The sequence below is a fragment of the Pleurodeles waltl genome, chromosome 5 (assembly GCF_031143425.1).
Source record: "Pleurodeles waltl isolate 20211129_DDA chromosome 5, aPleWal1.hap1.20221129, whole genome shotgun sequence".
In the NCBI taxonomy this organism is placed as follows: domain Eukaryota; kingdom Metazoa; phylum Chordata; class Amphibia; order Caudata; family Salamandridae; genus Pleurodeles; species Pleurodeles waltl.
In genome coordinates, this window is record NC_090444.1 from 120,073,829 (window position 1) to 120,092,475 (window position 18,647).

Below are 18,647 nucleotides of genomic sequence, written 5' to 3' on the forward strand. Positions count from 1 at the left end.
AGTTAGAGTGGGAAGTGGAATCACAATTGTTTTTAAAAATTCTGTTAAGATATCCCTAATTGACACTCTCATGACCAACTCAGTGGATATATGCATTTTCAACTTCGGACCTTCAGCTAAGATGCATTCTTCTGTGCTCTCCATGTGTCCAAAACACTGTCCAGATAATTAATTAAATGCCTTTATAGAACAATATTGGATCACAACCCTCTCCTGCTAACCCTCCATTGTGTCAGAGAGCGCCTTTGCATACCCGATTGGCGGCTGTGAGTGGAGACATTCGAAGATCAGGTGTTCCACCAAATCATCAGTGTAGCCATACAATCGTACTTTACAGAAAATGGGGCCACTGCGTCTTCTCCCCTCATTGAATGGGATGCCTTTAAAACTATTATTCAAGGGTGCTATATCACTGAAGTGGTGGGAGTGCAACACACCCAGGTAAAAAATACATTGAACAACATGAAAGAACGCACTGGGAACTAGAAAACGATCGGGCAGGAAATCCTACCCTAAGACAACAATTATGTGATAAACGGGACAAAATAGTTGTATGCACTGAGAAAATCTGTTGTTTTGACCACGCGCAATCAGAGAGGGACAAAGCTGGCTCCCTCCTGGTATGGTTAGCCAACCCCTCCTCCAGGGGCTCTGGCCGAGGGGATGGCTGTGGCTATGGAAGTAGAGGCGGGATCTGGAGACTGCCTATCTGAGCAGAGGACCATGAATGATTGACTTGAAGAATATTATAAACAGTTGTACCGTCTATCTGCCAGTTCGGGCCAATGACAAATAGATGATTCCTTGACCCCATGAACTCCTCACTGTCTCACAAGACAAGGCACAGGAACTAGGGGCCATATGTACGAACACTTTTTCCCATAGACACAGAATGGGTAAAAACCTTTGCTACATCTGGCCCTAGGTGAGGACATTACACCACATGAAGTGAGAGCTGCCATCAAATCTATGGCCCGAGGCATGGTCCCTGGGACAGATAGCCTCCGGCCATCTGGAGACAACCAGGGAAGCCAGAGAAGTTCCCCTTTCTGAAACATGGGACGCCCTCCATGGGCTATCCGAGCATACTGCCCTCTGTCTATGCTAAACCTAGATTATAAAATATTAAGTAAGATAATAGCTACTCGCCTTCTTCCACGAATGACTGCCCTGAGTCATGCTGATCAGTCGGGCTTTATACCCGGGCGAAATATCAACTGGAATATTCGCCGCCTGCTGGAAGTCCTTGGCGTAGAACCCGCAGATCGCACAGAGGCTATGATTGCCACAATTGGCATAGAGAAGGCTTTTGATAGCCTCCAGTGGGATTTCCTATACTGTGTGATGGCTAAGATGAACCTAGGGGATAGGTTCATAACATGGGTCAAGCTTCTGTATTTGAACCCCACTGTCAGAGTATGAACTGGCAGACAAATATTGGAGTCCTACACAGTATGCTGTGGCACCAGACAGAGGTGCCTCCCGTTCCCCATTATTGTTTGCAAATGCAGTGGAACCACTTGCAGCCAGGGCTCAGTCCCACTTAGCAAATCAGAGGGTGACCGTAGAGGGGTTAAATCACTACTCCACACTGTATGCAAACAACATGTTATTGTTTCTCAGAAATGCTGAAGATGGATTGTCTAAAGCAATTGCCCTTTTTGACAGCTTTGGGGGGCCTCTGGCCTCCGCATCATCTGGAAGAATTCTGGCCTTTTTCCCATTTGTAGCACAACCCCTCCACCACGAAACCTAGGAGGCCTACCTGGGCAGGAACATGCTTGTCCTACCTTGGAGTTCAAATCTACCACAAACCAGCAGACCAACTGGACAGTAATGTGGGCTTGGCGGTGCAGAATTTGAGATGCAGCGTAGATTTTTGGAAAAGCCTACCTCTGTGTGTGGCAGGCAGAATTGCTTTAACCAAAATGATTGCCCTTCCCAGGTTGCTATACTTCTTTCCCACTTTGCCCGTTATTATACCACGCAAAACCTTGCGGAACTTGGGAGAGTGGTCAGCGTATTGAGTGAACCGGGTGGGTGACCTCTACTGAGAAGGGTTGTGGCTGACATTTGAAGACTTAGTGGACACGTTTAATATACCACAAGGTCAGTTTTTGAGGCATTGAATAGTGAGGGTGATAGTGATGCATCTCTGGGATAGTAGACTGGAGAAACCCCTTTGACATGATGGATGCCAAATACTATGCACCACCTATGGCCATCACAAAGCTCTAACTTCCCTATATCGGGCCCTGCAGCAACCTCTTCTCCAACCGCTAGGATGGTTATGACAACAGTGGGAGGAAGACATATCACATCCAATAGCTGACACCGACTGGGATAGAATCCTTATGAATACTTATACAGTGAGCCGAAATGCCAGATTCAAACTGATAAGTTTTTACTTTCTATGCAGAGCATACTTAACCCCGGGACGTATTATGCAACAGTTTGGGACTAACGACGCAGCCTGTCCACAATGTGGGTAGATGGGAGTGGAGGTGTTCTGTATGGTTCATTCCCATTATGCTTCAATGGATGACAATACTCAGAGGCACTGTTATCTAAATTATGCTGCAAGAAAAGGCAAATTATGCAGCAAATTGTTGGCAGTATTGTTTTGATCCATTTGAGCTACTGAAATGCCTCTTCTTAAAATCTGCACATTATGTGCCTAAATGCAGTAAACCTAAAGTTATGCAATAAACACAACTGCCACTGAATTTCATAATTCCAGTGGCCCTGAAGGTTGTCTGTTCACGAAAGGTAAATAACATAAATCAAAAAAGTAACTTTTTCCCATTTTAGAACCTGTAGGATTCTTTGCTCCTCTTTACAGAAAAATGGTAGAACTGAATTACACCAAACTTTAACATTTATTTAGAACTTTACTCAAGGAAGAGCCTTTGCACACCAAATGCCTCACTCGTAATGAAACAAATACAATTAAAAATGTTGTAAATCATCTTACAGATGAGATTACACATTATGGGGGTGATTCTGACCCCGGCGGTTCAGTACCGCCGGGGCCAGGGTCGGCGGGAGCACCGCCAACAGGCTGGCGGTGCCCCGCAGGGCATTCTGACCGCGGCGGTTTGGGGGATTCTGACACCCCCTACCGCCATCCTGTTCCTGGCGGTTCGCCCGCCAGGAACAGGATGGCGGTAGGGGGTGCCGCGGGGCCCCTGGGGGCCCCTGCCGTGCCCATGCCAATGGCATGGGCACGGCAGGGGCCCCCGTAAGAGGGCCCCACTGGGTATTTCAGTGTCTGCCTAGCACCCGTCGCACATGCCCACTCCGCCGGCTCCATTCGGAGCCGGCTTCCTCGTGGGGAGGGTTTTCCCGCTGGGCTGGCTGGCGGCCTTCTGGCGGTCGCCCGCCAGCCCAGCGGGAAAGCCAGAATGGCCTCCGCGGTCTTTCGACCGCGGAGCGGCCATATGGCGGTTCCCTCCAGGCGGGCGGCGCCCGCCGGGGGTCAAAATGACCCCCTATATTACCCCAATCAATTTGACAGACACGACTCTGGACGTAGTATCCACACCTGGTTTGATTTTGTGTTATTTAATTGTATTTTGCTTATTTGTTGGTATGTTTATTGTGAGGTCTAAACATTGCATTTGGTGTGTGAAATATGGTTTCCATGACTGCTGTGTATATTACGTATTGTGCTCCTAACCATACTTCTCCAATTCCAAGGTTTTTTTCAGTTTTAGTTCCTAAGGGCAGTTTTGAGGTTTTTAAAATATATGTTGAAGTGTTATAACAAACCTTAACTTTACCTTAATCTTTGGGTTTTCTTCAGTAAACTTTTAGGGTTATTCTGATCATATAACACAACCAAGTATTCCCTGCATGCAACTCTCCATGGGTGGCAAACACCCACCGTACATTGCCTTTGCCATGCTCAGCATGAGTTTGCCACAGTGCCTGGACAGCGGCCAGGCCTGCTTATACCCACTGTGTGCAGTCAGCCCCGACATATGGACACTGGCCAAGCCCAACAGTAGCGCATAAGTATTTTTAAAACAATTTTTATAGGATTTGCAAAACCTATTCTTGATTCATGAATTCTGAGGACTAGTGAAGCTCCAGGATTCATAAATCCAGTGTAGGGTTTGTGAATCCTATGATAAAAAATAATATACGCATTTGAATAATTTTATTGCTTTGTAGAGTGCCTTTCAGGGGCCCTGCCATCTTATGCCTTTTTTCTATTTTATTTGTCGCAGCACAGTGACAGTACAGCGTTGAGTGATGGCGGCAACAACAGACATTTTTCTGTGACAACCAGCCAGTCTAAACGGGGTGGATTTGTGAATTCACTGACAAATTCGCAAACCTGCAAAGGCTGAAGGGAGAAATATCTTCCTAATCCAATGGTGTGCCCTTAAATTTTTTAAATGGGTCTGCAAATTAATGGTTCTGTTGTCTCTAAAATGTATATGTTGGAAATGGCCCTTTCTGGTGGGTCATCCAAAACTTTTTGCTTTTTACTTCCTGTTTTTGCTGTATCTTCTTGTTGGCTTTAGGACTCTGAGCACTTTACCACTGCTGACCAGTGCTAAAGTGCATGTGCTTCTCCCCTAAACATGGTTAACATTGGTGTATCCACAACTAGCATATTTAATTTACTTAGGCACACAAAAGACTTCTAACTACCAACCTGATCCTGCACCTAGACTCTGCCATCTAAGAGTCTGCCTTGCCAAGTGCTACTACCCCAGTCCTGTGCCCTTGGAAGTGGGCCTAAGGTGCCCTACCCTCTGTGGTCCTCACCGAAATCGCCGCAAAACTTTGCAAAGCCAAGCTGTGCGGACCCCGCACCATGATTTAAGGAACTATGTTCAGTGGGCCTTAGAGGATCCCTGTATCCAGCCTCTGCTCTATGGGGATCGGTCTGACCTCTTGACTTTGTCCCGGTCCGGCGCAAACAGCTAACGATAGTTGTCGCTTTGCCATTTTATGCACCATTTTTACCTAAATCTTTAGAATTGCATATATCAGGATCTACTTATTGGATGTTTGTTGTTTGGGTCTTGTTTTACTAAGATAAATATTCCATATTTTTCTAAACCTGTGTGGAATATTTTTGTGATGTTTTCATTATGTTACTGTGTGTGTTGCACAAATACCTTATACATTGCCTCTTAAATTAAGCCTGACTGCTCTGTGCAAGCTACTAGAGGGTGAGCACAGGTTAATTTAGGGTGTGTAACTGACTTACCTGACTAGGATTGTGGTCCCTACTTGTACAGGATGCATACATATGCAAACTAGAGACCCAATTTCTAACATTGGTGATTAGCGGTGAGGCTTTGACTTGTGTTTGTGCAGTACCATATAGTTACTTGGTGTACACTACCATCCACATCTAAAGAACAAGTTGTTTTCTCCTTTCTCTCCAAATTGGTTATTTTTCTAACTTTTACTCCTGCTTCACCTTCATCAACTTGGGACTCTTTTGTTTGTTGTTACACCTGTGAGACCTTGTCTGAATGGAAATGGATCTCAACTGCCTGGCATCCTGCACTAGGAGAGAATTGGCTAGGTTCTTCATGGAGAGGGGCTACCTCTGAAGAGAGGATTCACAAATCTGGGCCTAAGGCTGGCCTTACCTGCATTTGAGATCAAACAATGAGGTGGCCCAAAAACAGAGGTGTTTGGGGAGGATTCTGAGGAGCAGGAGGGCCCCTTTGGACTCCTTTAGAACTCAAAGCCCTGGAACCTCCTGGATGATTCAGAGGCCCAAGAGGGCAGTGGCCGTGGGAAGGAAGAAGAGGAGAAGGAAAGTGCCTAAGCAATGTTTCAGAAGAGAGAGGGAAGCCCACAGAGAGGCAGTCCCCTGTTGGATCCACTGCAGGAAACTGTATCTCCTCACACACCCTGTCTCCTGAGGAGCTAATGGAGAGACAGAATGAGAGGGACCTGCAGCTAGCCCAACTGGCTGCAGAGGAGAGAACAGCTGAGGCTGATAATGCCCTGGCGGAGGAGAAGAAGGCTGGGAGAGCCCTAGTCAAGGAGAGATTGGCCATGGAGGAGAAGAGAATGGTCAATGAGCTCAGTCTCAAGGAACTGGACTTGAAGGCTTAACAGCTGGAGGAGTCTGACAGGAATGGCGCAGTGAAAGTACCATGTGCATTGCTGAAGGAAAGTCCCACACACCTAGGGACTTCAGGGAGGGGCATGACATAAGCAGGTGGTATGAGGAGTATGAGGTCACTCTAGTAGCACAAAGGATCCCTGAGGAGGATTGTGGGGGTGGTGGTAGGGATGTCCTACTGGCTCTAGAGAAGGGGGACAGACTGAGGTATCCCACTATGAGGGAGGCCCTTGTCAAGATGTATGGCTTCACCCCAGAAGAGTGCAGGTTGAGAGTCGGGGCAGTGAGAAACTCTCTCACTAGCCCTGGGGGGATTTTGTAAGTCACTTTTGCAGGGCACTGTATGCATGGCTAAAGGGTAGTAAAGCAAAAACGTCTGAGGGGCTGTACAATTTGATTGCTAAGAAGCACATTCTAGATACTTGTTTTCCAGAGCTACACCAAAACCCAGTATATACCAAGCTGTTTGATTTCAAGAAGCTTGCTGAGGAGGTGGACATCTGAGTCAGCAGCAAAGTGTTCAGAAAGAAACCCGGGAGTGACCCCAAGAATGGTGGTTCAGGTTCTCCCCCAGAGAGTGAGGGGGAGGTCAAGAAAGACTCAGACAGGTCTCAGGGTAAGGGGGAAGGAAAGGGTTCCCATGTCCCTTTTGAGAAGAAGGAGAGAGTTTCTGGTGTGCAGTGGTCCAGGGCACCCCATTTCCAGCCCCTTTGCTTTGAGTGTTTCCAAATAGTATACAAGCAGGGGGACTCTGGCTGTCCAAGAAGACCATCCATTGGTGGGAATTTTACGGAGGTGGCAGTTCATAGAACATGCCATGATCTCCCTCTCCTGGGGGAAAGACTCAGAGGGCGAGTTGGTGATCCCTGAGGGTGATAGTCATAACGTCCACCAGGTGGGAGTGAATGGGGTCCCAACCACTGCTCTGAGGGATACTGGGGCTAGCAGGACCATGTTTGTGAAAGAACTACACACCCCATAGCAGTAGTCCGGTGTGGTATGTAGCGTGACTCCAACCAGAGGAAGGCCTTTTTTCCGCCCTATCGACCTGCAAATGAGCTGCCCCCAGTGTCAAGAGGACTGGGAGGGCTGGCTGCCACAGGCACCATGCCTGTTCAGTTTTCTGGGGTTACCACTCTTCAACAGAGGGTACAGAAACTCATATGTAGGGGCAAGGGGAGGAAGGACTCAGCTCTTACTCCTGTCCATCCCAATAAAGCAGACCTCAGGTTTAGGGATCAGTTGTGGGATACCACCCCTGAACTGGTCTGAGGTGAAGTAAAAAGGATGCCAGGCATCTGGGGATACTGCCCTCTTGAGAAACCACATAGGACAGAGACCCCTAAATGGCCTGGCTCTTGACACCGACAGCTGTCAGTTGCCTCTGTGGACAGAGTTTTCCTTGAGTTGGGGACAGACGTCAGAACCAAGGGGTGGGATGGGCAAACCACTTTGTTGGCCTTGGTGGTACTGTCTACCTACTAGGATGCCTCTGTGAGTAAATCAAAGTTAGGTGATGCACAGATGAGGTCCACAAATGAGGAGAAGGATTCCCCCTGGGTTAATTCAGTGGCCCCAGACAGCATAGAGAGAGGAATCCAACTGAGTTCAGACAGGCGTAGAACTTGCAAGTACCCCAGTAGTAGAGGACCATTGCCCATCAAGGTATTTATTAGTCTACCCTGGATTTAGGCTGAGGGGGGGCATGTTTTAAATGGCCCTTTCTGCAGGGTCACCCCAAACCTTTTGCCTTTTGCCTCCTGTTTTCGTTATATCTTTTGCTTGCCTTAGGACTCTGACCACTTTACCACTGCTGACCAGTGCTAAAGTGCATTTGCTTCTCCCCTAAACATGATAACATTAGTGTATCCACAAATGGCATATTTAATTTACTTGTAAGTGCCTTGTAAAGTGGTATACCATACCCAGTGCCTGTAAATTAAATGCTACTTGTGGGCCTTCAGCAATGATTGTGCCACCCACACAAGTAGCCTTTTTAACCTGTCTCAGGCCTGTCCTTGCAGAGCCTGTATGTGTAGTTTCACTGCCACTTCGACTTGCCATTTAAAACCTCTTGCCAAGCCCTAAACGTCCCTTTTATTACATATAACTCACCCCTAAGGTGGGCCCTAGGTTACCCATAGATCTCCCTCCAATCATTGGCCATTTTCAGTGTAATAACTGTTTGGCTTGTCAATACACTGAGAAGAGCAGACAGGTAGAGGTGAATGGCAAAATACATCACCAACGTTGTTTTTCGAACTGTAATACACGTTTATGTGATTTATTGCATTACATGTCCCTGCTCGCTTACATATATTTGTCAGACGATACAGCCTGTGAAAACACGTATCCTACAACACATGTCAAGGATTCGCTGTGTTGTCCGTGGGGCTCCACTGGTTGACCATTATATTGAAAAAGACCACCGACCAGAATATATTAGATGGTCAATCCTGTAGGTAGTGAATAAAACAAAAACATGCGGATCGACAGCTTCTACTCTGGACAGAATGGGAGCACGTCTGATAGAAAAATTTGGAACTGCCAAGGAGGGGTTAAATGATGTGTCAGAAATGTGGTCTCTAATCAAAGTGTAATACTTTCATTATTTGCATTGTGTTATTCTTCAAGGTTTCACTATAAGGTTTATTTATCTTTATTTACCATTATTGCTCCTTTATATAGTGATGTAAGGTTCATTCTAAGATGGTCGCTATGGTTCTGGGGCTGCCCTGGCAATGGATTCTAAAATACCCTAAGTTATCCTTTTTGACAAGCTTCGATATATGCCTCTATTGTATCAATGTTTCTTTGAGTTATTTGGGCTGTTTAAATTTTTTCAGTTATGCTTTTCTTAGCAAGTATGCCGCCTTTGCTGTTGAATTTGTGTTGCTTCTGCTACCCTCAAAGATGGCCACCATAGGAATAATTTCGATGCTTGGTTTTGCTTCTCACTTCTTTTCTTTTGATTACGAGTGTGCGTAGCCATAGCAACCTCCAGACGGCGTTTTGACATTTAAACGCGCGCTCCGTCGGCACTCGCGTTTGATGCTCCCTTCGCTTGTAATAAATGCGTGGTGATTCTTTTCCTCCCTAAAATAATGAGGTAAGCCTGGGCTCGCAGATATATATACTTCTTTGTCAGCCCACCGCGGTTATGTTAGTTTCTCTTCTATAAACAACTTGTTGTTTCTATGCTCCTTGTACAGTTTTGCGGCAATTGGTATAGCGGTACCACAGCCTATCGACCTGGTGAGAGGTTAGTTTCTGTGGCTACCCACACTATCACTTAATTAAGCATTTTGGTTGGATTAATTTATAATTTTTATAACATTGCTTTCAGGAAATCTCTGTAATATACATAATATTTTTGTGTGAAATATTGGTTTTTATTTTTATTTTTCCAACATATCAAATTCATATCCTTTGGGTTGTCTATTCTCATTTATTTCTATATTAGAGCCTCTAGTTGGTTCGGCTTAATTATTCTTTATCACACACTGGTGTTTTTTATGGTGAACAGGTGTGGGTCGTTCACACCTGGTGGTTGCATTCTTACCTTGTAGTTAATTTGATTTGTTGTGTGTATAGGCACTGTTCTCATTGTCCTGAGGAGGCCAGATTCATAAAGGCCGAAACACGTCGACTACAATTACGGAGGCCTGACTGTTGGAATTTCTGAATTATTGGATTGAATAACTCTTGATGGTATCGGACACTCACACCAGTGATTGACTGTTCTGTTGCTGGAAGATACCTCCCCTTATACAACTGTCATTACCTCCGAGTGATACTGCTTGCCACTGGATGGCTAAGCAGCCTTCTGTTATTGCAGTACGGTGCCCCATGGAATTTGTGGTTTAATTGTATTGTCTGTAGCATTTAATTAATTTTGCTGTTTGTTTTCATGTCATGTATATAGCTGTATAGTGATGTTTAGGTGACCTTGTAATTTAATTGTATTAATTATAATAAAGAAATAATTTTTTCAGTGGAAAATTTAGGTTTTCACTTAGATATTTGATTACACATTCATCCCTGCTGGATATCCTTATTCTAGTCTAGGTTACCCATAAGGCAGGGTGCTATGTAAGTAAAAGTCAGGACATGTACTTTTACGTTTTACATGTCCTGGTAGTGAAAAACTCCCAAAGTCGGTTTCGCCTACTTTGAGGCCTCCTCTCATAGGCCAGCATTGGGAATTCCTTAAAATACTTTAAAACTGTAATTCCTAATCAGAAAGGAGTAGTTACATCATGTTTTATATTATTCAAATGGTAACGATAAACCCTCTTTACTGGTAAAGTCAGATTTAACATTACTATTTTATAAATGCCACTTTTAGAAAGTAGGCATTTCTTTGCTCTTACTGCTCTGTGTGCCTTGCAGCCTGTCTCCAATGCACGTCTGGGCTAGGTGATAGCTACTCCTATAGACAGCCACAAACACAGGAAGGATGGATGTGACGAAGGACTCATCTGCATCCATTTGCATTCTGATGGGTCTTCCTGGGGAGGAGGTGTGGTGGTAGCTAGCACTTCAATAGGGAAGTCTTGTCTGCACACAAAAGGCTGATTACGTCTTACTGGTAGTCTGGAGCCAGCACTAGGAAAAAAGGATCTTTGTGCACTTACAAGACCCTTCTTTGAAGTCAGCCTCACTTCAAAGGCACATTTGGGTAGAAGAACTGGAGCTCAGACCCCACCAAATCAGTACACGTCTGGACCTGTGGATACTCTGCCAGGAAGAGGGAGTTCTGTTCTGCTGAAAGGACTGCCACTCTGCTGGACTGCTACCTTGGTGAACGCCTGCTTTGCTCTGTTGACCTGTGCCTTCTCCTCTCGCCTGGGAGTGAGAAGGACTGGACCTGCATCTCTACAGCCCAGAGCAACTCCAAGGTCTAGTTGACTGGCCTCCTGTTTTCTGAAGTCATAGAGACACAGAAGACTGCCAACCAACCTGCACCTGGACTCTGCCATCTGTGGGTCTGCCCTGCCAAGTGGTACTACTCCAGTCCTGGACCCTTGGAAGTGGGCCTAAGGTGCTGTGCCCTCTGTGGTCTTCACCAGAACTGCTGCAAAGCCTCGCAAAGCCAAGGTGCGCAGACTTCACACCAGAATTTAAGGTTCTGTGTTCAGCAGGCCTAAGTTTGTCCCAGTATCCGGCTTGTGCTACATAGCGGTCGGCCTGAACTCTTGACTTTGTCCCGGTCCAGCACAACCAGATAACCACAGATTGTGCTTTGCCCTTTTATGCCCTATTTTCGCCTAATCTTTAAGATTGCACATGTAAGGATCTACTTATTGGATTTTTGTTGTTTTGTTTTTGTTTTACTCAGATAAATGTTCTCTATTCTTTTAAACCTGTGTGGTCTTTTTGTGGTGTTTTAATTGCTGTACTGTGTGTGTGTGTGGGTTTGTGTGTGTGTGTGTATTGCACAACTGCTTTACACATTACCTCTTAAGTTAAGCCTGATGTCTCTGCGCCAAGCTACCAGAGGGTGAACACAGGTTAATTGAGGGTGTGTAACTGACTTACATTGACTAGGATTGTGGACTCTACTTGGACACGGTACATACCTGTGCCAACTAGAGACCCAATTCTAATAATATCCTCTTTGTGAGGAGCTTTCCAAATGCTAATTTCTCCGAGCTACTGAAGATTGGTCGAATGGAGCCAAAAGTATTATGAAAGACTTTTCAGTGGAAAATTTGACTCAGTTATAACTACAGAGATGCAAACTAGCTTGTGAAATGTATGTGTACACACATATATGTAGTAAGTTGAAAACTCTGCTGTCACAGAATCACATTAAACCTCTTGCTATCGCCATTGTAAGTTATATAATCCACAGTTCATGAAAGAAAAAACTAAACATTGTAATTCCAATCAGTGCCTATTGTTAGCTGCTATTTGAAGAAAACAGCTTTTCAAAGCTAACTACTCCAAAATAAACATGTAATATCGAAAATACAGAATGGATAACGTAGTATGGTCCTATATTGGGGTTCTGGTGACTTTTGCATTCAGTCACCAGGTTTGTATTGCTACCTGAACCTGTTAACCATTAATGCTAACATTGGACCATATTCACTTAAAAAACCAAAGGTTACAGGGAAGGTATAGTTAGGCTCAGATTTTAAACATACAAAGCCATTGAAATTCACCTGTTAGAGATATCTTAAGTAACTAAAACTCGTGCCATAAGGTAACTATAACTTGTGCCATTTCCATGCACTGATAATTACCCCACAAATTACGGCACTCTTGACATCTTTGTTAACATCATTGATAATGCCACTGTAACATCTCCAGTAAAGTTATTGATCATGTAACTGTGCATGGCAGGGGTGCAAGTTATAGTTAGCTTAGGGCATAAATTATAGTTGTGCGCAACATGAGCTTGGATGCTGTGGGTGAGTTTTTTTTCTTCATTTTTTTCTTGATCTACGATCCACCTGTGGATTCACTGAGCCACGGATCCAGCCGTTGATCCGCGGATCAGGTGAAAAAAATGTATAATTGTGCAATTTTTGCCCACAAGGGGTTTTTAAATGTGTTCTTTGGAGTTCGGATATCTGTATCCTGACCCCTTATGTGTTTTTCCTCTGATCATTTCCCACCCCCGAGACGCTGCGACGAAAGAAAATGCTTTTGTCAGGTTGTAGCCAGCCAATCAGGGCATTGCTTTTCCCGCAAATCTGCTGCCCTGTATAGCTATATTTTTGAAACTCTGTCATCTATGAAACTACTGAACGGACTTACCACCAAATATTTAAAAAATTGCTTTCGGAAACAAGATCTAGCTTTCTGCCAAATTTGGTGTAATTCCGTTCTGTGGTTCGGGCTATAGTCGTGTTCAAAATTTTGAAAAATCCCATAATCATAGAATATGGAAAAAGTGTTTTGGCACCCTCCCTTTTTCTTGGCCCCTGCTTGACAGAACAGCCTCGACTCTTCCTAGAAAGCAGCTGAACTCACCAACTTATAAGTTTCGAAAATTTTGTGGATTCGTCAAGCAGTGCCAAAAGTGTGTGTGTGTGTATATATTTTATATATATATATATTCTATATATATTTATAATAATACATGTTACATACTGGCGGTCGCCAATAGGTAGTTATAGTTAGGACCTTGCTTCCATTGAAAATGCATTTTGTTTACTTGGCTATATCTTTGGTGTCATTTGATGAATCTTTATGAAATTTTTCCAAAAAAGTGTGCCCAAGGGCCTTGTTGTATATGGAATGTTTTGGGGGTGATCCCCTGAGCGGGTGCCAAGAAAAAGGGGGAAGGAGTAAAAAAAGTGCTTTTCTCAGTTTAATTCCCATAAGGATTTTGAACACGACAAAAGCCCGAACCGCAGGACAGAATTAAACCAAATTTGGCAGAAAGATAGCTTTTGGTCCAGAGAACATACCTATTGTTATTTGGTGTAAATACATTCAGTAGTTTCTGAGTTATTAAAGGAAGTAGAAATGTGCATACCTAGAGGCACAGAGACTCCTCGAATTCGGACGAAAAGCAAGGCCCTGATTAGATGGCCGCAACCTGACAGAAAAGTTGCGGCCACTATTTTGTTTCTCGCAGTGGCTGGGGGTGGTGGGGGAAAAACAGTGTAAAAACATATAAGGGGTCAGAATACAGCTATCCTGACTCCATAGGACACATGGAGGGGGCCCTTGAGGACCCCTCATGGGCATAAAATGGGGCTTTTTTCAGCAGATCCTCAAATCCTACTCCGTCCTCCTCAAACCCAGGGGAAAAGCATGTCCTTGGTGATGGCACGCCACAACCCCTTCTTATGATGGCAGAAGGAACACAGACAGAGGGATACACGGAACCAGACAATCCAGCCTGTCAAACAAATAGCTCATGTACTGCATTTGCCCCTAATCAAGCACACACATGACCTGTACCTCTGCATTCGCATTGCCTTCAGCCATACCCCCCCACATTACACACTGCTAGCATACACATACATCTACATGCAGCCATGTCGCATGCAACATACCCAAAATGTACTCATCTGTTGGTCTGAAGGCCCATGCAGCTGCTCATACAGGGGTAGGACCCATCCACGAGCCACTCCAACTCCTCCGATGTGAAGGCTGGGGCCCTTTCCCCTGTAGCACGGGCCATGGCAGGTTCCAGACACAGGTCACAGCAGCACACGCAGTGGAGATGTCGTTGAGTAAAAAGTCAGGAATCAAGTGAAGTGGTAGTAAGAAAATGGTGGTCACGTCCGCGGCGGTGAACACTGTCATGGCCGGGGTGGATCATCATTGGTTCCTGTACTCCCTGGAGCCCCATGTTAGCCAATGAGGAATTGCATGGCAGTGCAGACCGCTATACGCCATGAAGCCTAACACCGGTGGAGTGAGGTCACTTCCACCTGTCCCTGCATACAGGACAGGCGGTTGCCAATTCCTACTGCTAGTACTCATGTCTGGAATTAATATGTGCGTCATTGGTGTTGACTGTACACCTAGACAATACATACATGCTATGTGTACCATGATGTTGTGTGTCCGTAGGTCCTGTATTCACACCCATTTTACTTTTGGCTCACTTAGATACCAACCACTACGAAATTGGAGGAGGAGGCAAGGTCCTGTGTACAGACCCCTTGTGTACTTTGCTACAGTGGAGTACTGGCACATCATATTCAGCTATTGTCTGGACAGGGCCACAATCACAGAGCTGTGTGCACAATTGAAGCCTCTTCTGCTACCTGCAATCCTTTGCACCACAGCAATTCCCCCTCTTGTGCAGATACTGTCAGTGCTCAATTTCCGCGCAACTGGTTCCTTCCAGGTGACGGTGGGCTTGGCTGCAAGAATGTCACAGCCAATGTTCTTGATTGTGCTTGGAAGGGTTTTGGCTGCCATGTCCAAACACATGTACAGCTACATCTCATTCCCCTAGAGTGAAAATTTGCCCACTGTAAGTGCTGGGATTCTATGCAGTGGGACATATACCACATGCGATTGGGCCATTGACAGGACCCATATTGCCTTAGTCCCTCCCAGGGCAAATGAACAAGTGTAGAGGAATAGTAAGAGTTTCCATTCTCTCAATGACCAGATTGTGTGCCTTGCTGACCAATACATCTCCCACGTCACTGCCAAGTATCCTGGATCTGTGCATGATGCCTATGTCTTGAGGTATAGCAGCGTCCCACAGGTGATGGCACGACTACAGAGGCACAGAGTGTGGCTCATAGGTGAGCTTGAGTCCCCACCCAATGTATGTCAGTGTATGCCTACTGGAGTTATACCTCATGCCACTGTGCATGCCTAATGTGTGTCCCTCACTTCTTCCAGGTGACTCCAGCTACCCAAACCTGTCCCGGTTCTTGACCCCTGTTAGGAATCCGAGAACATCAGTACAATGATGCTCGTGGGCGTACCAGGAGGATTGCGGAGCGCACTTTCGGGCTTCTGGAAGCCAAGTACAGGTGCCTCCATTTGACAGGTGGATCCCTATGCTACTCCCCTGAGAAAGTCTGCAAGATTGTGGTGGTCTACTGCATGCTGCACAATTTGGCCTCAGACGAGATGTGCCCTATCTGCAGGAGGAGTGGGTGACAATGCACCTGTGGCAGCAGTGGACACTGAGGACAGTGAGGAGGAAGAGAAGGAGGATGTGGACAACAGGACACATATCATTCAGCAGTACTTCCAAAGACACTCAGCTAAGACTGTTGATCTATACATGTCTCCATTTAAGTAAAGTGCTGTGTGGCTGTAGTGATGTGTCAGTCACTACCTTTGCATCCCAATTGATTGTCACCTATGCCTTCCCTTATTGCAGATGTTGGTGTGGTTACAACAGGGTACTGATGTCATGACTATAGACGACTGCTGAGACACATTTGTTGCATGGATTGACACATTGAAGGACATTTGCACAGGATAATGCAGTTCAATATATTGCACATTTCTATCTCATAAAGCACTATTACTCAAGTTGTGTTCAAGGGTGTTTATTTGAATTATAAAAACAATGGGAGGTGCAATTCAGTGGGGTGATGGTTTGAAACAGTCCAGTGTAGTGGACCAGTCTGTTTGTAGCACAGGTCCAGTGTCCAAGGGGCCATAGAAAGAGGAGCATTGGCCAAAGTGGACAAGGTGACTCAGTGGAACACAAGGGGGACATTCTTGAGGGGCTCATTTACTGGCAGTGGTCTTGGTTTTATAAAAAAGGATGATGGAAGGAGTGCTGAACAATGCAAACACTCCTCCCCCACCCCCCAGTCACAGATCTGGGTTTAATCCATTGTTCTTTTGCTCACCATGCCACTCAAGTTTGGACCCAGCCATATGCAAATCAGTCTTGACCCTGTTCCTCATGGGAACAGTCCAGCCCAAACTGCCAAGCCAGGTCCTCCCTGGACCAGAAACAAGTATCCTGGCACTGGTTTCAGGGTATCACCCTTCATCAGCCAGGCTAGCTTGAATCCAGTGGCACAGTGAGCAAGGGACCTAGTCGAACGTTCATTATTTTCTGCTTGCGTGCAAAACAATAAAGGTCGAGGCTTACCCAATAATCCCCTGCACGCAGATGTTCTTAAGCACCAACTGCCAACACCTTAAAATATGTCTTCTCGGTATGAGAACTGTGTGGGTGGGGGAATCTCATGTTGAAAACTTTTGCACAAGGGCAGGGTCGGGAACTTCCACTGTCTGATTCATGTTGGCTTAAGGCTCTGAGTAAAATGTATAAAATGACTGTGTCAAATTGTGTTGGAGGCAGTTCCCTCTCAGATACCCTCAGGGGCATAATTATTATTGTTTTGCGTCGAATTTGCGTTTTTTGTTTTTTTTACGCAGATTTGGTGGAAGACTAACTTCATATTTAAATTTATGGAATTAAAGAATTTTTTTTTAATGTGGAAACCTACTTTGCGTCAATGATTTGCAAAGTAGGCATTCCTGTGCAAAAAATTACTCTATGGCCATATCGCCATGTTTATCCCCCTGTGCTAAAATCACGCACAGGGGGGAGGAGGGGTCAAATAATGGTGCATAGCTTGCTTTGCACCATTATTTAACGCCTGGGTCAGGGCAGGCGTTAGGGGACTTGTGGGCCTATTTCCATGGTGGAACATAATGGAATAAGCCCACAGGTGCCCTCCCCAGGCCCAGGGACACTCCCCACCCACACCAGAGGGACAGCGGAGGATGGGGGACCCCATCCCAGGTAAGTATTTTTTTTTTTTTAAGTGCCATTGGGAGGGCCCTGAAGACATGGCACTGGGTGCAATGGCCATGCGCAGGGAACCCTGGTCACCCGTGCTGCCCATTGGGGTGGTGGGCATGACTCGTGTCTTTTCAAAGACAGGAGGCATGTGGCATGGGTGGTTTTGCATCGGAAAATGATGCTAGGCTGGTTAGAGTCATTTTGTTTTTACTCTAACCTGCCTAACAGCACTTTTTGGTGCAAAACCCCCTTCTTCCATACCGCCAGCCCCACCTGGCTAACGTCGTTTTTTTTACAGTAGCCCACCCTTTGCACCATTCAATAAATATGGTGCCCGGCTGGTGCTCAGAAATGGTGCAAGCCGGTGCTAAACTTTTTGGTGGAAAACTGCATTGGTGAAGTTTTGCATCAAAAAGTATAAATCAGGGCCTCAGTGTCTGTATGACGGAGCCCCGCTCATGAATGTAATAAACTTCTTTTTTTTGTTTTACTTCACTCCAGTGTCGATTCTCATTTAAGAGAACCCGTAGACCCAAGTGTGTCCCTGCACCAGTGGGACCCCCCCCCCCCCAAAAAAAAATCCCACTTCCACAATTGGCACCCAACGTGGGGCCCCATCGAAGACTGTGGCTGGACCAGAAGAAGGTCACTTCGAGAGGAAGGAAGACACCAAGGCCCGCCCTGTAAAAAGGAGATCCGTTCTCGCGGCCGAGGTGATTGTTCAGCCGATCGACTTGACCTTTCATGTTGCCGTGTTTCTCAACTGGGGCTCCTTTTTAATTGGACGATTTGGACCAGATCCTTTGATCAGGGGATCGACAGGTGGGAGTTGAAGTCTACGATCAGGTAGGATCGTATGGTTTGGTTGATTTGTCATGTGTTAATGAAATTTTTGCCAATCAGGATTATAAAATACAATAAAACATGCCTGTTTTTAGTAAAATTTGCAATCTTTTTTGTTGTTGTAAAAAAAATAGAGTGTTAGAGGAGAGACAATGGCACCTTTGGAGGGTACTCATAATTATATGTATGTCAAATACGGTATTTCTTCCTTATTGTTTAGTACATTATGGAACAAATATACGAAAAATAATACTGAATTACAATGGCCATTATCCAGTACTTTTGACCCTAAAAAGTTAGAATATTTAGAAAAAAGATTGTTTGAGGAAAGAAGTAGACAAAGTATGTTCAATCCCTTGGGATCATGGTGAAAAGAAGCAAAACAGAGACAGATTAAAGAGGAGAAAGATAAAAGGAAAAACGAAGAACAGACACTTTAACAACAATTTAAAACTCTAAAATTTAAAGAACAGGAAGAAAACATGAAATGTG